This window comes from Meriones unguiculatus, chromosome 15 (assembly GCF_030254825.1).
Source record: "Meriones unguiculatus strain TT.TT164.6M chromosome 15, Bangor_MerUng_6.1, whole genome shotgun sequence".
NCBI classification, from domain to species: domain Eukaryota; kingdom Metazoa; phylum Chordata; class Mammalia; order Rodentia; family Muridae; genus Meriones; species Meriones unguiculatus.
In genome coordinates, this window is record NC_083362.1 from 58,897,432 (window position 1) to 58,903,760 (window position 6,329).

Genomic DNA, 6,329 nt, shown 5'->3' on the forward strand with positions numbered 1-6,329 from the left:
CAAAGTAAATAAAGCAATTACAAACCTAACAGGTGTCTGTGTCTTATTATTTGTGAAAGCAGGTTAAATAATACCACAGTGATAATCACAGGACTAATAATAAAACATTATATAGCACAGCACTCATTTATTTCTTATTTAATACAACACCAGACAGTACCAAACAAAAGACAAAAAAAATCCATCCAACTTAGTGAACCAATGAATTTTTGAGTTACTTCGGGAGCATGCATGACTCAAAGGCAATTGCATCACCAAAAGTCTCATCCTAGCATGGATGATGACTCAAAAATGCTTTATTATGGAAGAGTCTCTACCTCAGGAAACCATCTATTGTCTGTCTATCCGTTAGGGTTTTGGAGAAGAGGAGGGGAAAGGAGGTCCAAAAGAAAGGCACTGAATCAAGTTTCTTTCATGGGAGATATGTGTTGACACAGGAGCAAACCACGTGGCAGGGGTCTGGAGTGAGACACATCAGTCCTGGAAGATAAAGTTAGGTGTTTACTCTCAAAGGTTTCTGAGGGGAGCGGGGATCCTAGCCTGTGAGGAAGCAGCTTGGTTAATGTGTGAACTCTGCTACCTGACCGGAGTCACAAAGACCAGGGACACGAGAGCAGGACTGAGTTAATTTGTGACTGCAGTCAAGTGGCCATGACCCTGGGGTCCGGTGGGGTTGAGATCTGGCTCTTTGGGAAAGTAGTGTGTGTGTGTGTGTGTGTGTGTGTGTGTGTGTGTGTGTGTGTGTGTGTGTGTGACCTGTCAGCTTTTGCAGCAGCTATGAGGGGAAAGAGACTGTGGTGGGTGGCTAAGGCCAAATCCGGAGGCTCTTTGCAGCAGCTGCAGGGGCTGGTCTAATAATACAAATTCTGACAACCTCAAACTTGACCCCACCCAAGACCATACGCAGCTAAAAGATGAGACATTCCTGGCTAGATCAGGTAAATGTCTAATGGGCTCCTCTCCTGCTCCTTATTACTGCCACAAACCTAGCTACTGCTGTATTGTTTTTGCTAATTTTACTGCCCTGGCTGTGGGCCAATGTCTTCTGTCAGCCTGGCTCATGTCGAGATGCCAGGGGGACAGAGCTCTCTACCACAGGTAAACCTCCCTCGGGCTTCTATCTGCTTTTCAGGTCATCTGATGAACTTCGCTTTTTTTTTTTTTTCTCCTAAATCTCCCCGCATGGATTGAGTCTCTAAATAGTAACTCGTCCTCCCTCTGTAGACCAACTTGTCCCACCACACTGGACTCAGCTGTCAGCTGTGGAAGGTAAACCACGAACACTGGGCAAGTTACCTAAGCAGAAGCCTGCAGAGTGCCAAGCCAGGCTCATGACTCAGTGAGAAGCACTGTTTCTCCCTGAATCAGCCCCAGCCAGGCCACATCTGAAGCTCAGCCCAGCCAAGAGCCCGGCCGCTGCCCAGCTGCCTGTGGACACATGGGCCCTGTGCTGTGCTGATTCGCCTGCACCCGGGGGCTCCTGGCTGGACATCTGGAAAGGGGCAAGCTCAAGCTTTATTTATCCAAGGCAACCTTCTAAAAGTCACCCCACATCTCTTCAAAGCGTCCGGATGCGGCGTGGAAGGTGGTTTATTTTGTCCGTGTCGCAGCAGCCTGTGTTGGAACTTGCTGAGGTTTTAAGCCTGTCATCCACACACAGACTGACACGAACCTTTCCTGGGGAGCAACAGAGGGGTGTTGAGACAAACAGGAGGCACGATAGGGCACCAAAGACTGTGGTGCCAGGTAATGCTCACCCTGTGCCTGTCTGAGACCTCACATTCATGTAACACCAGAAAGGTGGACAAATAATCCAAGTACGTATTAAATCGGACGGCTTGAGACCGGACTTGTGTGAGATGATATGAACAAAAACTGGCCCGCTGTATTTAACAGTTACAGACAATTTCCCTATGTGATGGGTCGTTCATCTTCCAGACACACTGTGAAGCAGGAAGAGAGATGGAGCAGGTCCGTGTCATGTGTGTGGGACACGCCACCCCAACGTGATAAGGAAAGAGACTAGATCTGGGTTTGGGCATTGGCTCTGCCACACGCTGGGAAGATTAACCCTTCCAACTTTCTAAGAATTCGTGTGAAAATTACAGTTAATAATTCTTTCCCCACAAATTTATCATTAAGATATGATCCCATAGATGAAGCAGCTAGGACTCACCCATACTAACCACTCAACTTTCTTAAATCAAAGACTTAGAAATGTTCAGAGGTGAGTTCAAGGAAGAAGAAGGAACTGGGGTCTGAGTGATGTCCTTGGTTCAAGATGCATTTACTGACCTCTAGAAATTGAGTTTTTGACTATAAAAAAATGAGGTCTGAGTCCCCCTCTGCCGGCATTCATATTCCCATCTGAGAACTCCGTATGAGATCTTTGGTTCTCTGTATCTTTACTTCCAGTTTCCGTTTTTAATCCTTTCCTTGGTCCAGATCATCTTAAACCCTCTTTTTTTTTTTTTTTTTTTTTTTCAGAAATCTTCTTCAGGAGATATTTTTAAATAATTTAAAAAAAAAGCAGATTCAAATAGCACATTGAATGGGAATGATGCCTTATTAAAGAAAATTGGTCAATTATATAAGAGAAAAATGTGACATGTATAAATATAAAGACAGTTGTGTTTGATTGACAGGATTGGATGCAATTTCATACTGATTTTTTTAAAGCGTGTGTGTGCGCGCACTCACGCATGTGTGTCTAGGTAAGCCTGCCTGTGCAAGTGCATATAGAGGCGAGACGTTCATGTTAGGTGTCATAGTCTACCGATTTCCACAGTCTCTTACTGAATCTAGAACTCACTATTCTGTTCAGACTGATGGTCAGCAAGTCCCAAGCATCGATCTGCCTGTCTCTACCACCCCTCACCTCAGCATCTAGCACTAGAACCGCAGACATGAGCTGACATGTCTAGGGTTTTACATGGGTGCTAACAGTCTGAACTCAGGTCTTCATGCTTGCACAGTAAGCATCTTACTCACTGAGTCATCAATCCCACCCCACCTATTCCGACTCCTGCTCTTCCAGAGTTTCCAATAATTGTTTCCAATGATGAATATGTTTTGTTTTAATAATTAGAAAGGAAATCATTCATTCTCTGTGTTGAAACTCTCCATTGAACAAAGCCAGATATTTTGCCTTAAAGGTATCAGTCGCCATGATATCTACATTCTTGGCAGGGTCTCCACTCTACCCTCATGAAACTGCTCGAATTTCATACTTCTGTGTTAACCCACAGGCTTTAGGAAGTTGACGCTCTCTGAAGAGCTCTGGCCATGGTAATGACTGTCAGCTCTTCCACCAAAGGTACTAAACCATCCCATCGTCACATTTCAATATAACAAGCCCCCGACGTGGAGGAAGACATCACGTCCAGTTATGGTCTTGGTAGTGAGCTCTCTCTCACTAATATCCACTTATAAAATAGTCATCACAAACTGGCCATGGTGGCATACGCCCTTAATCGCAGCACCTGGGAGGCAGAGGAAAGCAGATCCCTGTGAGTTTGAGGCCAGCCTGCTTGGTCTACAAGAGTGAGTTCAAGGTCAGCCAGAGCTACATAGTGAGATCATGTCTTGAAAAAAACAAACAAATAAATATATATCATATACTTATATTGTATATTATATTAGGTATATTATACATACGATTATATTGTATTATATATTACACATATGACATATGCATCATAATATTTCCATCCTGTACATTGAACAAGCTGATATTTCAATCTCCCATAAATTTTGAGACGATTCTGTGTTCCTTACTGAGCACTGAAATATGTTTATAAACTGTGAGTAAGCCATGCCTTGGCAAATTAGCAGATTGAAGCATTGAATTTCATAAGCACAGACTTGGAAATTTAGCCACTCTTAGCTTTTACTAAGTGTTTTTAACTTTTTTTTTCTCCTTTTAAATTTGGGGTAGTATTTCTCACCAAGGACATCTTTAAGCCAAACTTAATATTTATAGCTCTACCTGTTTCAGAAGTCAGACAGCTAGACAGATAGCCAAATGCATGAAGAGACAAAGAGTTTCTCAGGTTCTCTTCCTGAGTCACGTCGATCAGATGTTTCTCTCCAGGATTTTTAAAGATTGTCTGTCTTACCTACGACAGCTCTGCCCTCTGAAAGGAGTCGTATTATAAAGAAAAGAAAGTGTAGGATTAACATGAAACCGTCTGGTTACTCGGTGTGTGTCACTTTAGCTGTTTCCAGGGAGCCATCTACCAAGAAACAACATAGAAAGAAGAACAAAGCAGCTCAGACATGGAGACATGGAGGGGGCATGGGAAGTGGCAGACACCCTAAGTGTCTGCAAGTTTCATGAAGTCAGCAATAACCTTTTCCGAGAGTTAGCACTGAATCATGCCTTTTGAGAAGCTCCTGTCAACCAGAGAACCAAAAAGCTGTCCAACCCTTGCTCTAAAGATGGATCCTAAACCTTGCAGAAGGTTTTATATGACTTCCAGAATTAGTGGGTAAGCCATGGCCTGAGACAGGGTGAAACAGGGAGTCTCAGAAAGGCACATTAAAAAATAAAATAAAATAAACCTGTATGCTGACTGATTGTTCTCCCATAAGCCTGAAAAATCCATTTTTTTCCAGGGAAGTCGATCTTTAAGGTTAAAAAAAAAAAGTATTGATTCAAACAGCCTTTTAAATTCCAGGCATAGAAACACAGTGAGACACAGCTTTCATTTCAGATTTCGGCATCCACTGCTCATTAGAAGGTATCGTTACTCAAGCACCCATCAGGATCTTGGGACAGCACAGAACAGGCCATCATGGTCTTTAGAAAAGTAGAATGCTGTGTGACACAGAGACGTTGGGCTGAGGAAAAGGCATCAAAGAGCAGGAGATATTGTCAGTGGAAGACAAGAAGACTCACAAAACATGGTGCCAGATTGGAAAATACAGTAGTAAAAGAAATAACAATGGGAACAACAGAGAGAAGCTTTACTGTTTAGTTTAGTCTGTGCCACCGGGTAGCAGCTACCGGAAGATTGCTATAAAAAGATTAGAGGGGTTGGGACTATCAAAAGGCATTCTATCCCTTACAGCAGTGGTTCTCAGCCTTCCTTATACTGGGACCCTTTCATACAGTTCCTGGTGTTGTGGTGACCCCAACCATAAAATTATTTTTGTTGCCACTTCATAGCTGTAATTTTGCTACTGAAATGAACTGTAATGTAAATATCAGTATTTTCCAGTGCTCTTGAGGAGGCCCCTGCAAAAGGGCCCTCTGACCCCCAAAGGGGGTCCACCTTACAGGTCGAGAACTACTGCTTTTCAGGAAGTAGATTCTCCTACTCTGGTCCGATTTTATTTATCTATTTTTGTGTATATGAGTGCTCTATCTGCATGTACCCCCCAACTGCCAGAAGAAGGTATCAGATCACATTATAGATGGTTGTGAGCCACCATGTGGTTGCTGGGAACTGAACTCAGGACCTCTGGAAGAGAAGCCAGTACTCTTAACCACTGAACCATCCCTCCAGCCCGCAAGGTCCTTTTTTTATCATGACAATGTTTCCATGTGACCGTTCCTGGAAACAGGCCCTCTTACCCTTCTCCATGAGTTCTAGGATGTCTTTATTTTGCACTGGGCTAGGAGGATCTTCTGTCTATATCTTCACATTCTCCAACTATTTTTTTTAAAGATGTATTTATTTTTATTTCATATGAATGAGTGCTTTACTTGCCTGTATGTCTGTTCACCATGTACTTATAGTGCCAGTGAAGGCTGGAAGAGGAAGTTGCACCCTCTACCCTCTGGAACTGAACTTACAGATGGTTGTCAGCAACCGCATAGATGCTGGGAATTGCACCCCTGCTCCTCTGGAAGACTCACCAGTGTTCTTCACTGCTGAGCCATCTCTCTGGCCTCTCTTCAACTTCTTTTAAGTATTAAATTCAATGATAAAATTTTCCAGAAGTTGCTGCATTGCTGGTATGCCTACCAAGCCATACGTACAGTGGAATCTACTTAAAATTAAACTTTGCTTATTCCAGAGGGATGTTTTAGAAGGAGACGAGTAAAATAGAGAGCCAGCTGGTCTTTACAGGGTCAGAAAGAAGTTTTGTTTAGGACAGAATCTTTTTTTTTTTTAAATAAAGTTAAATGTATTTATTTTTATTTTATTTTAAGCATTGGTGACTTGCTTGCATATTTATCCGTGTGAGGATGTCGGATCCACTGGAACTGGAGTTACAGACAGTTGTGAGCAGCCATGTGAACCCAGGTCCTCTGGAAGAGCAGCCGGTGAGTGCTCTTAACTGCTGAGCCATCTCTCCAGCACCACCCCCCCCCCGTACAG